This window comes from Octodon degus, unplaced genomic scaffold, assembly GCF_000260255.1.
Source record: "Octodon degus isolate 3935 unplaced genomic scaffold, OctDeg1.0 scaffold00087, whole genome shotgun sequence".
NCBI classification, from domain to species: Eukaryota; Metazoa; Chordata; class Mammalia; order Rodentia; family Octodontidae; genus Octodon; species Octodon degus.
Window position 1 is genome coordinate 109310 of NW_004524663.1, and position 10899 is coordinate 120208.

A 10899-nucleotide genomic window follows, 5' to 3' on the forward strand; every position below is an offset into this window, starting at 1 on the left:
TAAAGACAATTGAGAATAATGTAATGCTAACTTTGCCAGGCAATTTTTCCAAATGCTTAACTGGGGATATAGTTCAGTGACATAAGTGTTGGCCTGGAGAGTACAGGGTCTTGAGTTTGATTCCAGGTTCCCAAAAGAAAAAAAAAAAAGAAAATGAGAAAGCTCTCTTGAAAACCATATGTTAGTTTGAATCCCAGCAGCACAATTTATTTATTTATTTATTTATTTATTTATTTGTTTGTTTATTTATTTCTGTGGTACCAGGGTTTGAACTCAGGACCTTGTGCTTGCTGGGCAAACTCTTATTCTACTGAGCTATCTCCCCAACCCTAAGTTCAGAAGGAATTTTTTTTTTTCGGCTAGCTCAGGATGTCTTAAGGGCAGATCTGGTAAGGGATCCAATCATAGCATCCTGAGCCTGACTGCTTTGCTTAAGCAAGCATTTGAACCACTGAGCTAATGGGCAGGACCCCCAGCAGCACATTTCAGCAAACTTCATTTCTCACAAGTGACTGCCACAGTCACTCCTAGCTGTAACTGTGTGTGCCAAGCTCTGTACCATGCACTCCACAGGCATCAGTTCACTCGATCCTAACAAATCCTCCATGGGACAAGCACCACTTTACTCTGTGCTTTATGGAGGAGCACATGGAGAATGGCTCATCTTTCACCTGGCCCAAGCCTGGCTCTCCAGGCTCTTTTCAGCACTGTGCTGTGGTGTCTCACCCACACTGTTTGGACGGTCCCAGGTCTGATCTGCTGAACTCACGTACACTCCAGATTTCAGCAGTTCAAACTAGAGCTGGGTAAATAGATACATCAATCACTGTGACAATAAGTTATGAGTGCTCAGATATATGGTCATGAGGTTCACACTGTATATGAATTTAGGAAAGCATTGCAACCTAGCAGGTAAAATAAGATTGGGCCAAATCAGCCCCCAACTTTGCCCAACTATGGAGGCTCAAGCTCATCAGACTCTGCCCATGAGAGATCTCTTCTGTAAGAGAACGCTGCTCCCCCAGCAAGCTCAAAGGATCATGTGAGGAATTGTGAGTGGGTCGCCATCAGGCCCCCAGTGCAGTACCTGGGCCAGCGAGTCCACAGTTAGTGCAATAGTCTTCTTATCATGGAAAAGTAGGTGATTAAACTTTCTCAAATCTGAAACACTTCTTGGAAGACCGTAGATTTCAGCTGAACCTTGAAATGAGTAGTTATTTGAAGACAAAGCAGCTGAAGCTGCAGTCAGTGCAGTCAGTGAACAGAAGCAACCAGGAAAGGAAGCAGTGAACCAAACCACACACAGCACAAGCCAGGAGCTAGAGACCCACAACTGCAGAGTGGATGTTGTGGAAACTCCAAGTACCTCAGAGGAAAGAAACCTGGAAACTAAGGAAGTGCAGTGGTACCTCACTTTTCAACTTAATGTCTTTTAAAATTTGGGGGTGGGGGAATGGCTGCATTTGTATTTGTGTGGAGAAGACAGCCAGGGTCATGTTTGTCACCTCTTGTGAATGGAAGTAAAAGTTTGTCAAGTGCTTTTGTTAGTGAACAGAACTGCATGCAACAGAAGCCTTCATGAACCAAAGTACCACTCTCCTCAGTCCTAAGCTACAAAACATTGCTTTAGGTACCATAGCCAATGGATTTCCTTTTACCTAAATGAAAACTTATTTCTTAAACTTATACTTTCGATGGGAGTATTTTTGTATTTTAAATTTCAGACATGAATTGCATGCTTATGGGAGACCCACAGACCCAAACTATATCCCTCTAGTTCTCTTATCTCAACATGCAAAGCAAATCATAGTAAAAGAAAAATTAAATATATAAAACATAAAATAAAATAATTAAACACATGCTGGATTTTAGGAACATCTGTTCTTTGTTTTCCAGAATTGTTCGTAAAATGATTCTGAAAAACATGAAGCCATACAGGCAGTTTCAACAGGAAATAACCTAAAATGTCATCAGATAATAGATTCCACATTTGCATGATCTTTAACTTTGTGCAAGATATAAAATTTTAAGTTTGAGCACCATCTTGTGGTGGCATAGTTTGAAAGTCAAGCTCAAATCCCCAGTTCTACAAATTAATGAGCCAAGAAAGGAACTGCATTTTTTTCAAAGGAAAAGGACTAGAAAAGCCTTGCAAAAACATTTCAGAACATGAAAAAAAGCTTCAAAATGCACTTGAAGGACTGACGGTCTTTGAACAGCATCTTTCTGATAGACTGTATATTCATCTGCACTAATTGGTAACACTTAAATATTTTAATATGTAGCATTAAAATCCAGTTTTCAGCTTTGTTTTAAATGTCAGCTGACCTAGGAGCCCTAAATCTATAGTAATTAATCAGAGCTAAATACATTAGTACTTCAGTATCTGGGGAAGACTCATTCCAGGTGTCCCTGCAGGTTCCCAAATCAGTAGATGCCTGAATCCATTATGTGAAATGACATTTACCACCCCACCCACATCCTCCCATAAATTTTCAACCACTTCTAGATTATTTATGGCATCTAATATAATGTAAATACCATACACATAGTTATACTGTATCCTTTAGGTAATAATAAGAAAAAGGGGCCTCCAAAGGTCAGTACAGACACATTTCTTTCTATGCATTTTCCGGCTTCAGTTGATTGATTTGTGTCTATGGAACCAAAGGGCATAGAAAGCTTGCTGTAGTCAGTGCACCCAAAGATTGGACATGTCCACATTTCAAAACAACCTACAACAGACAGCTTCATTTACTGTGTTAGCTGTTGTTGGCATCTTGGTTTGTGATTCCAGATCACACGAGAAACCCTCGGCAGAAAGGTTCCTATGTAATTGAAGGAGTTTTGTTTCTTCTTGTCTTGATCACCCTATTCATTCAATCCTACTGTCATAGGGCTCAACACCCAACACTGTAAGGAGAAAAGGTCTATTTTTGTTTCACAGTTTATAGAAGTTTCAGTCCATGGTGACTGGCACCAAGGCAGGGTGGCCTGGCAGAGGGGCATGGCAGAGGAAGCACAGCAGGAGGAAATGAAGGGGAGGGAAGAGGCTAGTTCCTTCCAGCGACGCCCACAATGGCCCACCTCCTCCCAGCAGGCTTCACTTCCAACACCACATTTAGCTATAGCTGCATCACTGATCCACTGCGGAGTGACCCAGTCATCCCCACAAACCCCATCTATGACTGCGTGAGACTTTGGGGAAGATGTCTAGATAAATGTCACACTGTACAGCCATAGCACCCTCAGCATGCTTGATCTCATCTGATAAAAGACAGAACACTTCCTCTGCTGTATCTACCTATGTAGAGTTTGGCTCCTAGAGTAGGTATGGATTACACAGTGGACAATCTGTGAATGAAATATACAGTGAACATTTACATTTTTAAATCTCTTACACTAAAAGGCACTTTGACATAAATCTCTCTCAAAATACTTTCCCGTAATTTGAACACATGGATTGGATCTGCTTCCACAGTTTCTGAAGCAGTTCTCAACGTCTGCTTTGTGAGTGTCTTTAGGAGATGTGATCGGCACCACAGGGAATGCTGCTGCCCTCTGCCATCCAAAAGAGAAAACCTCACAGTTGGTAATGGCATCAAAGCTTGGTAAAAACATTACAGCTCGTCCTCCTCCGCCTTATTCACTGGAGCTGGCACCATGCAATTTCTGGCTCTTCCAGAAAATGACCATAAAAGTTAACTCATGACACTGGGTTCCCCTGGCAGTGCAATTATGGAGACTCACACACTACAACTTTCAGAACTGCTGCAGACAGTGGCAAGAATGAGATGCATTTAAAGCAAGTAGGAGCATTCTCACGACTATTGACACTAAGATTTTACACTCACAACACGCTTTTAACTTAAACATTTACCATATTTTCCTATCACGCCTTATCTACATTTTTCACTGAAGTTGGCTTCTCTCACACAAGTAGCTTGCACTGGAAAGGTTTCTGCTTCATTGTTTGATCCCTTTTTCATGCCTGTATCTTGTAATCTGAGCAACTATTTTGAAGATAACAATACACAATGTATTAATAGTTGGTAATCCCTTGTTCTGAAATTCTAAATCAGTGTTTTTACTGCTTTTTCTCTCTAAAAACAAAGTGTTGCTCCTTTTCTCTTCAGCTATGTCAGCGTTCCAGTGTACTCACTTCAGGCAAACTTCCAAACCACTTTGTAAAGAAGCCTCATCAACAACTCCATCACATACCTTTTCTCAACCATTATCAGCAGACTTTTTTCTTTTTAATGTATTTAGTACAGGGTCTCCAGGGTCTCACTACACAGATCAGACTCATAGTGATCTTCCTGTTTTCAGCCTCCCAAGCCCTGGGATTATAGGCACACACCACCACACCCAGTTTCATTGCCCTCACAGCGTGTCCCAGGGATGGGGCTGGCACAGCACACCAGAGAACAAACCCTGGACCCTGTGTCTGCTTCAGCAGGTGCTTCAGTCCACTGAGCTGTCTGTCCAGCCCTATCAGCAGACTTTCAATGTACTCATGCATGAATCTATTTGTTATCATGATGATGTATGATGTATAGAAAGATATCTGCTGTATTCAGTGCTGGATTCCAGGGCCTGGTGTAGTGCCTGACACCCACAGCCTATAGCTAGTGTTATAAAACTTACCTGAAGACAGGCTGACTGTTTTGCTTTGTTTTGCTGTTGTTTTATACCAGGATTCAAACTGAAGGCCTTGTACTTGCCAGGCAAAAGCTTATGCTGCTGAGCTCTCTCCCTGGTGCAGGTTGGCTGTTTAATCCCATTTGCACTATCTATAGTGATATTAGAAGGAACAAATGACTGCGAGTGATGGAATCCTGCCTCCTGTCACCAAGGAAGAAAATAAAGCAGGATCAGTTGACATTAAGGAAGTAGCAATTCAGGCTTACTGGACTGTGGAGCAACAGTTGGAAAAGATGTCCCAGTGGTCACCCAGAACCTGAACAGAATTCTGAGAATCTTCCCCAAAGGTATTATTGTACCTAACTAAAAATATTTGGCCGCACTTGTGACACAATAAATAACTTGATTGATCAAGTTATTTTTCATAACATTCCTGATCTACTTCTAACATGTAAGAGACAATTTGGAAAATTGTCAAGAGAGCTAGAGGCCACTTTGTGAGGGCCAGATTCCTTTTACCAACCTTATACAGTTGATCACACATCAGTATGTACTTCAGCAACAGTAGGAAACCAATGAGGAGACAGGACAAAATATTCACTTATCAAAAACTATTTTTGGGCCAGGAAGATAGCTCAGTGGAATAAGTGCTTACCTGACAAGCACAATTTCCTGAGTTCGATCCCTGGTACCGCAAAAAAAAAAAAAAAAAAAAACCTATTTTTATTCTGGTTTTTGTTTGTTTGTTTTGGTTTAGAATTATACATTTAGGAAATGGTAGCACTTAACGTTGAATCATGCCACTGCTTCAAAAATATTATCCCTGTATTGAAGAAAAAAGGTTCTGGCCTATGGCACCTATTAATACAGCACTGGGTACAAAGCAGTGGAGGAGGCAACTCAGAAATGCCCATCTCCACCTGCCTGTGCCCTCTTTTCCCTTTCACTCTTCCCTGCACATTCACCCAAACATCCTAGATAAGGCACCTGCTCTTTGGCACAGCCCAGACAACCAGCCTGCCATTGCTTTAAAGAAACTTAGACTTACCTGTACCTTAAAAGCTGAACAACGACTCAGAAGAGAACAAAATACCCAATAAAACAACCACTGCTCATTTCCTATTACCTTGCTTTGAAATCTGTATCATTGCATTTATTGTTTTTGTTTTTCTCTTTAAAATTAAAAATAAAAGAAACAAACTGATAAAGGTCATTATTGACATTTTGCTTTTGAGAGAGAGAAAAAGACTTCCTGGACCTATGTTAGGAGTCATAAACTTTGGTACTAGATGACATCTCAGAAAGTCTCACCTGGTGATGTCTGACATCATAGTCTATGAATAGATCTATCAGCTTGCTCCCTGTGTGACCTACTCTGTGCTCTTACTGTGGCCCTGTCAGCTGTCCTCAAATCAATACAAGGGTGTCACTGCCTTCCTGGCTGCCATTTCAAGAGGGCCCATCCCCCCGATGGTAGTGGCACAGTGGTTCCATGCTCTGTTCCCACTGGCTGTGCTATGATTTATTCCTCTATCCCTAAACTGCCTTACAGTTGTGAATATCCCTGATTCATAGCCAACCCTATCAGAATCTATTTGCTCTCCATCCCTGCTAGATTCTAATTTAATCCATCTACATTTGTGTTAGCTTACCATCACTATAACAAAATTCCTGGGAAAATCAACTTATAAAGAAAAAAGTTTAGCTGGATTCACAGTTTAAGAAGTTTAAATCTATGATTGATCAGCCCTTTTGCTTATGGGCCCTTGGAAAGGCAGAGAGCACATTGTGGCAGGCATGCGTGTTAGCACAGAACCACTTAGGCTCTAGCTGAAAAAAAAAAGAAAAGAAAAGAAAAGAAAAGAAAAGAAAAGAAAAGAAAAGAAAAGAAAAATAATAAATAGACCAGGGTCTCACTGTCTACTTTGGGAGCACAGTCCCAAAGACCTAAAGACCTTGCACTAGCCCCACCTCTCAAAGCCTCACCCTCAACGCCAACCTGGAAGTCAAGCCTTTAACACAGATGCCTTTGGATGGCCCTAACCATCCAAACTACCGCCCCATTCCCTTCCTCACTCACTCCTCCTTCACACACCAGAGCAGATCAGCTGCTGTTGGTGGTGGGAGCCACTACCATCTTACAAGAAATTTCCCTTTACAATATAGTTGAGAAACTCAGAGAACTTTTAGGGAAATCCTGCATGATAAAAATGGAAAGGAAAGCAAGCCCCATCATTTTACATTTCTTAGCCACACTAAAAAAAAGAAAATAGAACATGAAATTAATTTTAGTAGTATATTTTACTTATTAAAATATATGCAAAATAATCTCTTCAAAATGTAATCAAATAAAAAGCTTACTAAGTGTATAGTTTCATTAGCTTTTTGAGACAGACTTCAAATTCCAGGGCTTAGTATGCATTTTGCATTTATAGCATGTAAATTTCCAGCTATGCTGTGAGTATCTGGCAATTGTAGAAGGCTGTTTGCTACCATGTGGGCTTCTCAAGCTTGGGATAAGAAAGGGATTTCAGAAGTCACATGGTGCAGCACCCTTGTCTTGCAGAAAATTGAGACCCAGAGATGTCATATAATTTCCAAAGATAAAATGACTAATAAGTAATGGAGACAAGGGCCAGACTGATAACTCAGGGACATAAGTGGCTGCCTGGCAAATGCAAAGTCCAGAGTTCAAGTCCTGGTACAAAAAAAAAAAAGGAAGAAGAAGTGGAGACAAGCCTAGAATACTGAGACTGAGATGTTCTTTCATATGCAGCTGTAATCATTTCCTCCTACTTATTTTAAATTTACTAAATTTCTCTGTACTAAATTTCTCTGTACTAAAAATTCCTATTGCCTATTTTGATAGATTCTTAGTTTTTTTAGGGAGCCACTACCATCTTACAAGAAATTTCCCTTTACAATATAGTTGAGAAACTATATTGTAAATTAATTTACAATTAATTTAAATGAATTTAGTAAATTAATTTCATGTTCTATTTTCTTTTTCTTAGTGTGGCTAAGAAATGTAAAATGATGGGGCTTGCTTTCCTTTCCATTTTTATCATGCAGGATTTCCCTAAAAGTTCTCTGAGTTTCTCAACTATATTGTAAAGGGAAATTTCTTGTAAGATGGTAGTGGCTCCCTAAAAAAACTAAGAACCTATCAAAATAGGCAATAGGATTTTTTTATTTGATTTATAAAAATTAGGTTTCTCCAGCTAAGTAAAACCTTAGTTAAAATTGATTTTTCTCTGAGTTAGATCAATTAAGATGATTTTAAATCTTTAACTGAAAGATGACTAAATCCTTTAAGTAAAAATATTTGATTGGCCAATGGGAATCATGGATAGTATCCGTCTGGCTCTTAACTATGTGCTAAATATGATGCTTAATGGCTTTAAGATAATTCCTGCAGAAACAACAGGAGAGATTACTATAATCTATCTGAAGATGAAAGAATTGAAGCTAAAAGAGGGAAATTATCCCATGCCAGGAGTTTATAATGATAATAAGAAAACCACATGCCTAGTAACACTTGTCAGGAGCAGAACTGGTTTGTTTGCCTGTTTGTTTGAGACAGGGTCTCACTGTGCAATTCAGGCTGGCCTCAAACTCACAGCAGTCTTCTGGCCTCAGCCTCCGATTGCTGGGTTTACAGATGTGCACCACCATGCCTGGCTACTAGGAGCAGAATTGGAAGGGACTTAGCAGGGACTCCCAGGCTGTACCCCACCACTCAGCCAGAACAATGGCCTACCAGTCTGCTGGCAGGTGCCTCTCTGGTGATACAGACAGCTCCAAAATTCTGTTTCCACTGTATCTTATCTATTGGTTCACCAGCAAGTTACATTTCTTATGGAATAAACTCATTCACTTTCTGACTCTGATTCATTGTGATGCCAGGCCTTAGCTGCTTTGGTAGCAGGCTTCATTTCATCTGCTGATTTACTCTTTGATTACAAATATCTTAATGAATTTTGAACTGGGTGTCCCAGACACTTTGCTTTTCAAATCTTTTACTCCTATTTTGGGGTTATTCTCATAGCATGCATAAAAATGAGGTACCACATAAAACTTATCCTAATTAGTGTCGTTAATTTTTGACCTACCAAATTACAGAGAAATATTTCAGAAAATCTGAGCTAAGTTCACTTTCTCTATTTACTTCTATTATCAAGTCTAAACTGTATTCTTAGGGTGGGAGTTGATGTTAAAAGAAATAAATTACGATTTTAGCACTCAGTTCAACGAGACCATGCTCCTGGTGACTCACAGTCTTTATGCATTGGGCCTCAGTTTCAAGCCCACTGAGCTCAGTCATACACAAAGATACAAGCCCGCGATGAATGACAATGATTTAAATAAACATATGCAGTATCTAGCCCTAAGAGACCATCTGTTTCAAAGTGGGAATAGATGTATCAACCAACTTGCTGTTTTAGCTGCAAGTATTTTATTCCTGACTTTACTAGAAAGAAAACAGCATAAAGAATAAACCTGGAAAGATTTAACTTTTGATTTAATGGTGCAGGATTTGAGCTAAAAAGTATCAATAGGAGATACTGAAAGTTTACTTATGGTGCTTCTATATCTTACAGTATGAAGATTGCCTAGATTTCTTATTTGTCCTAAGGGAGTACTATTATATCCTATCCTAATGAGTTCATAAATTTAGAGCTTTGTTTTAACTTTAAAAATTTGTAATCCAAAATAATTAATAATCATCTGATGAATTAGTTGAATGTGTTTTCCTACCTGAAGCAATAATCTCTTATTTCTCTTTCTAGACCATTATCTTCACCTTCCACCTAATGTACTGACTGTTACAGAATATTTTTGCTTCCAGAAAAAAGCTAACTCCAAAGATAGCAACAAGAATGATGTCTCACATTGTTCATATTTTTATCTACTTCTCTTAACCATTTGCTCAATAATAGCAGCAGCTTTAGTAATGAGGAAGTAATTGATCAATCTAATCACTTATTCTCAGATAATTCATGTAGAACTACAATTTTATGGTTTTACAAAGAGTACAGGTATTCTGATACTCTTTTAGGATGATATTTTTCCCTTTAAATTTTTGGAAAATTTTCTAATCAGTCAGAACTTTCAAAGCATAAATCATCCTATGAACCAAAGCTGGATTCATTGAGAAATGTTGCAATCTACCTCCCATAACCAATTATTAATTCACTAAATTATTATTTTATGACTTCCTTTGAATTTAGGGCATTATTTTTTATTTAAACAAAATGCAAAGTAAGAGACTCAGAATGAGTTTGACTGGTATCCTACTCATAATGAATAGGAGGCCAAAATTTTATATCCAATGTTCTCTTTTGAACCACAACAGTAATCTAGAACACAGCTCTCATGAATAGCAACACACAAAAAGTAATTATATAATAAAAAAATCAGAACTTTGTACTTTTTTTTTAGAAATAATTTTAGGCTAATTTCTGATAATAAGAATAAAATAGAAATAGAAATATAACCAAAAATTTCATAAATCAAGTATAATAAGAAAGAAGGTAATTTCCCAAATAGCATTTTGGATTGGTCATCAAATGAAGAAAGTAATTAATTTGAAGCAATATGTGAAATTTGCCTTCCAATAAAAAGTTTTTTTTGCTTAAATATAAAGCTCTTTGAAAATAAGTTAGTATCTGTAAGGAGTTGTATATGTAGTCACAAATAAAATAAAATCAAGAGAAAAATTTTGTGATTTCTAAGGATAATTGTTATAAAATCATAAATAAAGCTCAGTTAAAAGAAAGTAATAAAATTTTACCATTAAGTTGAGTAAAACTGCCTTTACAATTGCAAACATATTGATTTAAAAGTCTATAGCCAGAATGAATGATTTCACACAAAAATTGTGTTCAAAAGATTCAAATTGATTTTTTTTTTTTAATTCGACGGAACCAGGGATTGAACTCAGGCCCCTGCGTTTGCCTGGGACGCTCTTATTCCACTGAGCCATCTCCCCAGCCCCCAAAAGATCCAAATTGAAATGTAATATTTAAACACTCAATCTAAATGTACAATAGCATGGTTAAACAAATTAAGATATAGTCATATTAAGTAATATTTTATTTAAACATATAAATTAAATAACCATTGAAAATGTCTTGAAATAATATCTATGACATTGGAGAGGTTAAATAAGGAAATCATATAAAACTAGATACGGATATCTGCAGTTATTTACCCTGGAATGTTGAGCCAGAGGATGGCAAGTTCTACACCATC